General features: G+C 36.9%; 1 protein-coding gene across 1 annotated transcript in view; it reads left to right on the top strand.

Annotated features, from left to right (window-relative positions):
- Positions 1-1,557: 1,557 nt before the first annotated feature.
- LOC149065955 (insulin-like peptide receptor) overlaps positions 1,558-13,595 on the top strand; it is a 194,674-nt gene continuing 182,636 nt past the window's right edge. Inside the window, exon 1 of the mRNA XM_089253299.1 lies at positions 1,558-2,152. The gene's annotated coding sequence lies outside the window, so the exon portion shown is untranslated. The remainder of the gene's footprint in view (positions 2,153-13,595) is intronic.

Genomic DNA, 13,595 nt, shown 5'->3' on the forward strand with positions numbered 1-13,595 from the left:
AATTCCCTTGAATCACCACATTAAATTAATTAAATTCTCTTGAATTATCTCATTAAATTAATTAAATTATCATGGGCTGTTTTGTTAAATTAATTAATTTTTTAATAATCGCATTAAATTGTTGTAAATTCATTTGAATCATCTCATTCATCTCTTTCTTGATGATCATTAAAATTCTTGATCTCAATAAATTCTCTTATATCCTCACATTAAATTCTTTTCAATCATCTCATTAAATTCTCTTGAATGATCTCATTAAATTTTATTGGATCATCTCTAATTCTTTTGAATCATCTCAATAAATCCTCTTGCTTCATCTCATCAAATTATCTTGAATGATCTCATTAATTTTTCTCTTGAATCATCTCATTAAATTCTCTCGAATCATCTCAATAAATTCTTTTGGATCATCTCATTAAATCCTCTTGCTTCATCTCATTAAATTCTCCTGCTTCATCTCATTAAATTATCTTGAATGTTATCATTAATTTCTCTCTTAAATCATCTCATTAAATTCTCTTGAATCATCTCATTAAATTCTCTTGAATCATCTCATTAAATTTTATTGGATCATCTCTAGTTCTTTTGAATCATCTCAATTAATTCACTTGCTTCATCTCAATAAATTATTTTGGATCTCTTGCTTCATCTCATTAAGTTGTCTTGAATGATTTCATTAATTTTTCTCTTGAATTATCTCATTAAATTCTCTTGAATGATCTCATTAAATTCTTATCTTGAATGTTCTCATTAATTTCTCTTGTTTCGTCTCATTAATTTCTCTTGCTTCATCTCATTAAATTCTCTTGAATCATCTCATTAAATTCTCTTGAATCATCTCATTAAATTCTCTTGAATCATCTCATTAAATTCTCTTGAATCATCTCATTAAATTCTCTTCAATCATCTCAATAAATTCTCTTCAATCATCTCAATAAATTCTTTTGGATCTCTCGCTTCATCTCATTAAATTATCTTGAAAACGACCTCATTATTTTTTTCATTTCCCTCTTGAATCGTCTCACGAAATTCTCTTGTTTCATCTCATCAAACTCTATTGAATCGTCTCATCAAATTCTTTTTAATCATCTCACTGAGTTCGCTTCAATCATCTCAGTAAACTAATTAAATTCTCCCGAACCGTTTTATCAAATTAATTAAATTCTTCAATAGTCTCATTAAATTAATGTAAATTCATTTGAATCATCACATTCATTTCTCTCTTGATCTAATAAATTCTCCCGAATCATTTCAGTAAATTTATATTTTTAATAACATCACACACACACACATCAAACAGAATCAATTCAACAGATCTCTGAAGGTTAATTCATTAAAAAAAAAGAACCTTATGTATGGGAGAGAGAGAGAGAGAAGCGCGCGATATAGTAAACTTATATTATATAAAAAGAACACGAAAAACACACGCACAGGCGCGTCTCCTTTCTTTAGTGAATGGACTCGCCGAGATCCGAGCAGCCAATCAGCGCCGAGCAGTGTTTACACCCCGCGATATGTGCGTAAATGATTGATTTAGAAAGTCGTACGTACGGCGACTGCTATCGTCGTCGACGCCGTCTCCAACAATATTATTACTGTTATTATTGCATTCGTTTCAAACAATACCGACACATTGTCGAATTGTAGTTGCAACCATTGTTGGGAAGAAAAAGAAATCTATGGATTCTATTGTTGTGTGATAACAATGAACCTTGTGTGAGAGAAACCGCCGATAGTGTTGATTTTTAAAAAATATATATATATATATAGTGCGTGTGTGAGAGAGTGTTATTTCAAGTGCGTGTATATTCGAGTGCATTGTGGTGTGTGTGTGTGTAGTGAGTGTTGTTGTTGCAGCCGTCATTGTTGGTGTTTTTGATTCTCAACAGCGGGAAAAGAAACGCGCAACAATATTCGAAAAATAATTAAAATAACGTGGAGTTCATTCAACAGAGAGTAATATTTACGATCTCCACTCGATACCCCCTACTACGTGTTTATTTTGATTGTTTCGTTCCTCCCGTATTGTTTGTTTTCCTCCCGCCATCGGACGTAACAATTGGATTAACGGTTTTTTTTTTCAAACAATCGAAGATGTGAACGTTCATTGAGACGTTATTACTACACAAAAAAAAAAGGAATGCTTAAAATCGTAAGTACGAATTTATATTGTTTACATTTTTTTCTTTTCCCTCCATTGTTAAGCCTACCCTCGTGGTCTTGTTGATCGCAGTCGTAGTTATTCCTATTGTTCGTTTACAGTGATAACTTGTGTTTAGTATCTTAGTGATGTGTGTTTAGTAGCTTAAGTTCAATGAGTTATCATTTCTAAATAATGCTTGTCATTCACATTCCTTGAATAACAGCAACAATAGATCGGAGTTGTTTCTGCTTCATATTCAACAATACAAATCTATGTATGTATTTTTGTCTGTTGTATGAGCGATCATATATGATTGTCACTGTTGAGGTGAGGTCTCTTCCCGATGAGTGATGTAAGCAAAAATTGTCCATTGTTGTGAATAGAGCGGGAAGTTACTTGATGCATTCGAGTGATGTCGTCGACATCGTCTCCAACAAGATTATTACTTTCGTTTTTAAACAATATCGATACATTGTAAAATTGTACGTGAAGCCATTGTTGTGAAGGAAAAGAAATCGAAATTTCTCAATTCTATTGTGTGTTAACGATGGCCTTTGTGTGAGGAAAACGCCGATAGTGTAGATTTTATATCTATATATATATTAGTGAGTGTGTATTATTTCAAGTGTGTGTACGTTCGAGTGCATTCTGTGTAGTGTGTTGTTGCAGCCCTCATTGTTGGTGTTTTTTGATTCTCAACGGAAAAAAAGCGTGCAACAACATTCGAAAAATTTCAAAAAAAAAAACGCGGATTTCATTCAACAGAAAGAAATCATTTACGATGTCCTTTCGATACTCTGCAACGGGTTCATTTTGATTGTTTCGCTCCTCCCTTCACTCGTATTGTTGGTTTCCCCCCCCCCCCACGCCATCAGACGTCACAATTGGGTCAACGTATTTTTTTTAAACAATCGAAGATGTGAACGGTCATTGAGACGTTATTACTGCGCGTAAAAAAAAAAAAAGGAATCCTTGCGCATTTCTATTGTTTAAATTGTTTTTTTTCCTGTTCCCTCCATTGTTAAGCCTACCCTCGTGGTCGAAGTTATTTCTATTTGTTCGTTTACAGTGATAACTTATGTGCGTTTAGCATCTTAAGACCAATGAGGCATTGTTGATCGTTTCAAAACAATGATCACTCAAGTTCTTTAATAATATGGCAACAGTCGGTTACATGGTTTCGTATTCAACAATATAGATTAATCCATATCCTTTTTTGTTGTATTGGCGATAATATATGATTATCACTTTTGTTGGGGGGAGACCCTTCTGGATGAGTGATGTACACAAAAATTGTTTGAAACTTTGTAGTGCTGTTGGAGAGGTACAACTGTTTTTGTCGTTTGTTAATGTTTTTCTATTGCTTGGTAACAGTGTGTTTTATGGTGATAACTCATGGCGTGTTAAACTTTTTAAAATGAATGAATCAATGTTGATCATTTCTGAACAATGCTTGTTTTTTAGATTCCTTGAATAGCACAGCAACAATCGTTTAAGTTGTTTAAGTTTCATATTTAACAATATAAATCTATGTACGTATTTGTCTGTTGTACTGGGGGGGGGGGGATCATGTTTGTCACTGTTAGGGTTCTTTCCTGATGTGTGACGTAAACAAAAATTATCTATTATTCTGAATAAAAGGGGAAGATACGATTATTTGATGCATTCGACTGCTGTCGTCCTTGACACCGTCTCCAACAATAATATTATTACATTTGTTTTTGAACAATACTGACACGTCAAATTGTACTTAAAGCCATTGGTGTGAAGGAAAAGAAATCGCAGCTTCTCGATCCCATTGTTGTGTAATAACAATGGTCCCTTGCGTGAGACATAGGGGGAGATAGACTTGGAAGTATGGGGGGAGGGGCCCGATGAGGAGAGATGTCAATTTATATATACATTAGATTAGTCGACTCCACCTTTGGCACAGGCCCCCCCCCTTCCCCCCGTTTTTCCGTCCATGGTGTGAGAGAAACTGCCGATAGTATATTGACATTTTTTATGTATAAGTGAGTGTTACTTCAAGTGCGTGTATATTCAATAGCATTGTGGTGTGTGTGTTGTTGCAGCCGTCATTAATGGTGTTTTCTGACTCAACACGGGGAAAAAACGCTTAATATTCCATAAATAATAATAATAAAATATGGTGTTCATTCAACAAAGAAAGAATTTACGACAACGTTTTGATTCCATACTACGTGGTGTGTATTTTGATTGTTCGGTTCCTCCCTTCACTCGTATTGTTGGTTCACCCCCCCCCCCCCCGCGTCATCTGACGTCACAATTGGATTTCCGGTTTTTTTCTTTAAACAATCGAAGATGTGAACGTTCATTGAGGCCGAAATTACACTATAATTCACTATAAAAGTTTGATGAAACATCTTTTACATAACTTGAAAAAAAAAGAAAGAAAAACTGTTATATCTGCTCGAAATTGTTTCGGTTTCACCTACGTATTTTTGTCTGTTGTACCCGTGATCATATTTGATTGTCACTGTTAGGGTCCACATAAGCAAAAATTATCCATTGTTGTCAATAGAAGGGGAAGTACGATTACTTGATGCATTCTACTGCTATCGTCGTCGACACCGTCTCCAACAACATTATTATTGTTATTACATTGGTTTCTAAACAATACCAACTCAGGGTCAAATTCTAGTTATAGCCATTGCTGTCAAGGAAAAGAAATCGAAGCCTCTGGATTCTATTATGTGATAACAATGGGCCTTGTGTGAGAGAGCTCGCCAATAGTGTTCAAGATGAATGAATCGTTGATCATTTCTAAACAATACTTGTTCATTAGATTCCTTGAATAACACAGCAACAATCGTTTAGGTTGTTTTAGGTTCATATTCAACAATACAAATCTATGTACCTATTATTGTCTGTTGTACTGGCGATCATGATTGATTGTCATTGTTAGGGCCGCTTCCCGACATGTAACGTAAACAAAAGTTTGCCATTATTGTGAATGGGGGATATAGTTATTTCATGCATTCGATTGTTAGATTGTGGCAATCGGTATTGATCCATATTGTTATGGACATATTTAATGATTCGAAGTAGTTTATTCCCATTGCTGTTCGTTTTGAATGACAACGCGCGTGCTTAGCATTGTAAGATCAATGGATCATTCTTGATCCGTTCAAAATTGCGTTCCGATTGTTATTTCTTGAGTGAGACGGCAACGATTGTTTCGGTTGCGTGTTCAACAACGAAGATAATCCATGCCCCTTTTTTATTTGTCTGTTATATCGATCACATTTGATTGTCACTGTTGGGGGGGGGGGGGGGCTTCCGGATGAGGGATGCACACTAAAACACGACATCGTTGTGAATAGAGGAGGGCGGGAAATGTGATTCCTGGACGCATTCGATTGTTAGATTGTAGCAATCACTGTTGATTCATATTATTGTCGATGTGTTACGGTGGCACTTGAGGGGTCAGGTCCCCCCACAGAAATGTGTGAAAATGACCGAAAAAGGGGGAAAAGTTGGCCAAATCTATTCTATCACTTTGGTTCTCGCCGGAACGAAATTTCTGGCTACGGAACTGCTGTTGGGGTCCCTTCAGGCGATGAGGACTCTTCCCGATTTGTGATGTAAATAACAATGAGGAATTGTGAATATAAGGTACGGGTTGGAAATGTGATTCTTTGCATTCTATTGTTAGGTTGTGTCAATCATTGTTGGTCCGTATTGTTGCGGACACGTTTATTGATTCATTGTTATTCCTCGTATCTAGTGATAACTTATGTGTGCTTAGCATTTCGAAAATCAATGGTTTATTCTTTTAAAACAATGATTGCCATTTAGGTTCGTTAACAACAATCGTTTAGGTTGTTTCGGTTTTGAATTCAACAATATAGATAACCCGTGCCCATAGTTTTGTCCATTGTTTGCTAGTCATATTTTATTGTCCAGTGTTAGAGTGCTTGCGGCCGCGTTATTACAGGGGTGGCATTGTTTATGACGGATTTATTATGACGGTGTTTTTTCACTCCCGCAAATTTTTACACATCGAAATAATTTTGAAGGGGAAAGCGTGAGTGGATAAATAAGCGCAGGCAAATACAATACTTTCCAGTGTTGAAATGCTGGTATTCAACTCTCTGCTATTCAGTGCTTATTAATTTATCTCAACGCACTTCGTTTCTTTAACATCCGCCACCTATCTCTAGAGAAGCTCGTTTCTGAAAAGATTACGCGTTCCTATTCTTCAAGAAAATTTTTTTTTTCACTTTTTATCCATATTTTTTCCGATTGACTCCATCCAGTGAGATTCCCAACCTTTTTTCCCTTCCCGCACCCCAAGGGCACTGCGACTCACCTTCCCGTAACCCCCATGGATGATAGCATTTTCTAACAGACAAAAAATGTATTTTTTTCTGTAATTGATTACATTAATTATTAGGGATTGTACGGATAATGATTTGGCCGAATATTCGGCTGATGTTTGGGCCGAATATTGATTTTCTGAAAATCCATCAAAATTATAAAATTGGTGTTTTTAACTGAAAATGGAATTATTTTGGTAATTTTATAAATGATATTGCATTTCACGATTATGCAATTCAATTATTTATATAAGTATTAAAAACTGTGGTAATTGAAAGGTTTTTTATTGTCATGGTAACTGATGATCAAATTTAACGATGATATATAGTCGAACTTGGGTTAATTCAAAATCCAAAGTCACTGGAAAGACGCTCGATTTACCCAAAATTCGAATTATCCGATTAATCTATCGTGGACCTTGTAGAAAGGCTACAAATTTCGACTTAATCCTCAACGTTCATATGGAGGTTGGGGGGGGGTATAATAGTTATCAATTATTAAATTTTATCAGTTACGAAACTGTTTCCCAAACTTTAAAATTATTTATAATTATAATAATTAATCTTGGCTACTGTTCTGAACAGGAATCAACATCACTGCTGAATTTTTTGACCATGCTTAAAGTCTTATTTACGGAAACAATTTATGATCATCGGGTTACGAAACTGTTTTCCCAAATTTTGCTTGTTATTCTTATGCTATCAATGAAATACACTTTCAGTAACGTATTGCAATTTGTACATTTACTATAAAAAGATTCAGATTTCGAGAATTGTACACCTTGATTCATAGGTTGAACAACATAATTGGTATCAAGTTGTAAACATTCTCGATGCACTCCAGCTGAACAATATAAAAATAGGCATTAAATTATCATAGAAAGAATAAAAAAAACCGGAATATTCTCTCTCAAAACTTTTAAAATTTGTTGTTTAACAACTTGGTCGAATAAAACAGTCTGTGTGACGACTTCTTTTACAATTTTACGTCTAATCAAAAAAATTTCACACAACTATTATTCACTCTGAATTAGAAATGCATCATAAAATTTACGCGTTATTTTTCCCCTCTTTAAATGTTCTTTGCCCCTTTCAGTAGCTTAATACAGCCAAACCTCGTTAATAAGTCACTCTTGGGAGATCAAAAATATGACCTTTTAAGCGGAGTGACTCTTTAAACGGAGTAAACAATGGCTGCGCTGATTCCTGTCTCGTTATTGATACGTTCATACAGAAAAAAGAAACAATTTTCTGTCATTCAAACAAGTTCTCATGAAAATTGATTACTAGAGTTTTTCTTAATTAATTAATGTTTATTTACAATATTATTACACTCTTAAATAACACAAAATATTACTTTTTTCGCTTTTTAAAAGTGCACAAATTGTTCCGCATGTTTATAGAAACTAAAGTATTGTCGTCTTGTATTGCAGTTTAAATCTTTTGCGCATCATAAATGAAAATTAAATGTTTTTATGGGTTTGAAAGAAATAATTATTTTTCACTGGAAAAACACCGGTGAGTTTTAGCCCCGTTTACATGGGAAATGGAAAAAAGCGGGTTAAAACCCGCTTCAAGAATTTTCACCAATGACTGCTCTCCATTTCTTTCCTTAGGAAGGAAAAAAGTCGTCAAGGGGTTCTAGAACTCCCAATGCTACCGCAATATTGCACATGTAAACGAGGTTTTTGTGTGGAATTGGTAGTTAAAGCTATCCTTTTCTCCAAAGAAGATAAGAATTGGAAGTTTCTGTCTGTTCTGTTTTCCACTCCCGATACAAATTTTCCAAATAGGTCGATTTTGCTTTGTCTTTAAAGGTGAACGACCTTCTTTTTAAGTTAGAGAACATTCTGGCGGTAGGGTTACAAGAGCTCGACAATCGTCCAGCTGAGATTAATTTCAAACGTCAAAAAGCTTATAAAAATATTGATCAGATTAAACTACACGTTTTTCCTTCTCCAAAAAGATTTAAAAAAATAAAAACGGTGAATTTCTGCCATGGATGCTTTCTCAGCTCAAGCTGACCTAGAACAGCAACTCCCCAAGGAAATTAAAATTCCAGCTGAACTATTTTTTTTCCAAATAAGACTTTGTCAACAAGCCTGCAGTGAAAGGTGAATGGGATGGAGGCTTCTGCTTCAAATGCTAGGTAGATCTTTGACGTGATAAGAGTCAACGTTGAACTCAGCGTGCTTATTGTACGAAGAGTTTCCGATTTGAATGGTAATTTTCCAGAGTACTTTCACAAAAAAGTGACTTCTTAAGCGGAGTGGGGTGACGCATTATCAGTTCACTAATATTCGAACATCAAAAAATTCGGATATCAAAAAAGTGGCCCGGTAAGCGGAGTGACGCGTTACCCGGGTGACGCATTAACGAGGTTTGACTGTGTTTCTTGTCTAGGCACGTCCTTCATCTAATGAGCTTGTGTAATCCATGCTCACTTCCACGTTATTGCAGTAGAATTCTATTCTCAGTTTCATGTTTTCTTTGTCCTAGAAATTCACCCTGACATAGCCTCTCTTAAATTAGTTTGTTACGCTTGGAGATTTACACAGATATTCGGCCAAATATTCGTCCTATCTCTATTAATTATCCAATAAGTAATTTTTATGAATTTGTTACTTATTGTTTAATGTTTTTTTCAGCTATGGCTAATATTTAATTTTGACTTCATTTTTTTTTTTAAACTAATTCAAAAACGAAACTAAGAAAACACTATTATTCTAGAATTTTTTTTTTTTTGAGATTTGGAACGAAAAATATTCACATTGAATAGTCTTATTGATTCCAGCCGCAACAACTATAAATTAATGTTTCTTTGACACTTAGGAGAAAACGTCAAAAAATTTACTTAAGTCGTACGTGTTCACGACAGTATCAAATCTAAGTACAAGATGCTAATAACAGGAGGCACCAATGTAAACAAACCACGAAATAGTTCAAGTAAATAAATGGTATTTTTTTTCTCAACCGAAATATAAAACACGATCGCTAATCGAAAAATAAACTTTAGCGACGCGAAATTCGTGTGACGCATTTCTGCGAGCTGACGTCAGAACATGAGGCGTCGGAATATTGGTATGATTCATATTTTATTAGGAATTGAAAAATTCATTTTTTGTCATTTTAATTTTTCTGAATAATCTATGAATATGTTGTAATTTTTTTTCCATCTCGCAACTCCCGGTTGAGAACCACGGCTTTAGTCGAATTCTCCAGAGTATCTCTAGTGTCGTGCTGTTCGGGCACCGGAATGGTCTAACTGCCCATTTTTGTATACCTATTTCTGTTCTATATATCAGGTGCCTCCAACGTAAAGTTTCTCGCGGAACCCTCGATGACAATTAGGGAGTTCTGCACGGAACTGAAACAAATTTTTGAATACTTATCCAAAAAAAGTGTGCCCCTACTGCCATTCACTACCATTCCAGCATCATCATAGCCCAGAGAAGTATCAAAGAGGGCCTAGGAAGCACCTCTTAATTTACTTATTTTCATAGATCATCGTGTCAGATCTTATCGTGTAGAAGCTCCTAATCAAATGAGGTCCTGTCCCCATGAAGGGAGTGGGTCTGGCAGGGCACGAGATGATTCTCATCAGAGATGTGATTCTATTTTTTTTTTCACACTACAAATTCATGTTAGAGGAGGGATTGCGAAAAGTCTGACCCACTTAAGATCTCGGCCTAGAGTCCTACTGTAAGATGTAGGACCAGGTCTTACGGCACGGATAGGTCGCCGTGCTTGGTTGAACTCATGCTTGTGGCTCACAATATTGGAACCTCGTAAGCCTATTCGGAGGCTTATTCACGAATCAAGCGCTTTGATTATAACTTATAACCATCACCGGGCGAAAAGCACCCGTACAAGAACTCTGACACATGGCTTTAATTGAAATAATCATTGTGCTAATCTCTCATGAAGTGTTCATTTGGATTGCCGGTGAATATTTCCGAATAACAACAAGCGAAGAAATCAAGCATATATATGCTCAATAGTTTGAGTGAGCACTTATGACCCCTACAACGATAGGGCAGGCACATGGGCGGGGATACGGGGGTGGGGCATTGCCCTCCCAGCGTCAAAGGTGGAATCGACTGATCTAATATATATATATGAATTGACATCATCGTGCCTCCCAGCAATAATGACCGTGCTCCCCAGACTTCCAAGTCTATCTCCGCCTATGGGCTGGCACGGCTCTAACACGGAGGCCCGAAACAAATCTTTTTTTACTCTATAAATTCACTAACGAGAAGGCCTCAACCAAAGATCAGTCTTAGGGAGGCCTAGCTGCAGGATGTGAGGGGGGGGGGGGCATGATGAGCACCGAGGTGCTCGTGGTAAAAAGGAAAAATTGTATTCTTACATGAAATGCGTGTCCTTTGACTTCCCCCTCCCTCCCCCCCTCCACATAGAGGGGTACATTGCCTCTTATTTCAACTGCACACACCTGTTTCCGTGCTCACAGACCTTCGATGCGATGTCTGTGCGGAATGACGAAGTAACATGCTTGCTAGCTTGTTTTCTGCGAAGTAAAAATATTCTGTGTACACGGAGACAATTTCAGTCATTCTCGGACTCAAAAACATCCATATTTTGTAAACTCATTCACCATGAAAAAATGCCTGTCTTAGTTACCTTGTCCATAACCAATAAACGGGTGGAAATAAAAATTAAATCATCAAAAAATATGCTTTCTAGAAGATTACAGTACAGTATTATATATTTACATGTGAGAAACGCATCAATGTATTAGTAGAACCCCCTCCCGCCACCTATCAAATAAAAGTGTTACAATTCTTCCATTAAAATTAGTTACCGAATTTTGATTAATGTGCGGTATGGAAAAAAACAATATACGATATATTAGTTAATATTTTATACGCAAAAAATATTAATTAAATTATCAAGTTTACCTCGAAATTTTAACAGTTGTTATTTGCAAGGGGTAAAACACTGTTAGTAGAACTCGCAATGTTGGTATACCAGAATTTTTCTTATGCACATTTAATTTATAGAATGGGCATAGCAGTAACTTTGAAATTTAATGGCCAAAAGGCCCCCTAAGATGGAGAAGATGCGGCATAACCGGACAGCCGGCTGTACGGTGCCAGGGCTTCATATAACAGTTCACGGTAACGGTATACCAGAATTAGAATTTTACGGGGATGCCTGGCCCTTAAAGCGGGCCATCTATTACCATACAGGCTGGGGGCTTTCCGTTCCCCGATGAAGAGGAAAGACAAGGGAGTAATGTATGTGTAGGTGTGTAAGTGCATGTATGACGCTGGAAAGTTTGGGGAAAAATCCTCTTTTAGTCATGATCGGGAAAAGTCAAAAATGGTTCTTGGCTTGCGATTAATTTAATTTTAAACGATGGTAACATGCCGCCACTGCCTCACGTGATTAATATTAGCTTTGCTGTGAAGAAGCCCGGTCGGGCAACGTTAGATGCTGGCCTGGTTGCCTCCGATTGGCTGGGTTACTAATACTATTTTACCATGCACAAATAACGACTGTTAAAATTTCGAGATAAACTTAATATTTTAACTAATATTATTGCTTATAAAATATTAAATAATATCGTTTCATATTGCTTTTTTCTCATTTGGCACTTCAATCAAAATCTGTTTAACTCCAATCAAAGAATCCTAACAGTTTTATTTGATAGGTGGCGAAAGGGATTCTAGTTCTATAATGAAAAATAAGTTCCTGAAACAATGACCATGATCCATGGTAGGCATTTAACCATGGTCAGGCCTACTTCTCGTAGGTTCGGGCTTTGGGTACAATACAATAGTAATTATACAGGGCTTTTAGCTACTATGACCATTCCCTGATCATTAAAATAAAATAAAAAAATTGGCAGAAAAAAAGAGATGTCAAGATAAGCTAAACAAAACGAGAACTACGAGTATCGGGCCTTGGGTAAATATGGATTTTCGGAGTGTTCTTTGGGGGGGGGGGGGACTCGTCCTTATGAATGAAAAACAAAGTTTTGGGGTCCCTGGGCACGTGCCCCGTTTGACTATTCGAGAAACAGGCCCTGTTCCCGGGCAATGCAATGTTCTGGGCAAGGAACTGGTATTGCACGTGCCTAGAACCCACTAATCTTCAGGGCCCGGAATTGGCTACTCTTATGTTATAAACAGGGCATCCCCCCCCCCCGCCTCAGGGAGTACTGTATGTATAGGGGACTCCCCGAAAAATTCATATTTGCCAAGGGCTCGAATTTATTAGAAATAGGCCCTGGTTCTGGGGGGCCCCACTGAGCTGGAAGTTTCCCTCCTATATCAGTATTAACACACTCGAAAATCATTTTACAAGATCTCATTATCACGAGTCTAAGCCCCTTAGCTCCCTGATGGAATCAATGTGTTGAAACGGGCCCTGTCTGTATTTCACAACAGAGTCAAATCTTTCCTACGTGCGTATACCCCCCTCCCCTTTTATTCCGAGTGCGTGAAGCTAGCTCCGAATTCAGATTACAGAGGCCCATTTGCTTAAGTTGGTGCCGATGGAATCTCAGTAGGCACCCCCAATGGCCCATTATGTCTAACATCAGCCTGCGCATAGGGGTTTGGACCCTTCTTTTATTCAATTTCGCTCTCCTTATTTGAGCTTTTCGATTTAGGAGGGTTTTTCATTACTGGAAACCAAAAAAAAGTGTGTAGGTCCTCGGGTGCACAACCTAAGGCCCGCGAAGGAAAAGAAGTAGCAATCCGCTGAACATGATAAATAGGTTACTAAGCACTGCACCAATAAAAAAAACAGTATATATATAGAACATGGCAGTACCTACACCGAAGTGAAAAGGTTGTGCACCCCTTGCTGCAGGTGATAAGCTTGATGAATAAGATGCGGTGGTATCGCAGTTACCTTGTGTTTGACTATCCATATCATATATGCCTTAACCCAGCGGTTCTCAGCCTTCTTTGACTCGCGCGGAGCCCTTTCAAGTAAAGAAATTCTATGGCGGAGCCCCGGAGGCCAATTTTTTAATTATTCGTCAAAGTTACTGATTTATTTTTACTATTTAAAAATATTTGTAATTATTTTTTTTAATTTTACTGTTTTTTTTACTTTCCTCGAATGGCCGCGGAGCC

Source organism: Pholcus phalangioides, unplaced genomic scaffold, assembly GCF_987345545.1.
Source record: "Pholcus phalangioides strain wild (caught in Gottingen) unplaced genomic scaffold, Ppha-v1.0 ptg000036l_1, whole genome shotgun sequence".
NCBI lineage: Eukaryota > Metazoa > Arthropoda > Arachnida > Araneae > Pholcidae > Pholcus > Pholcus phalangioides.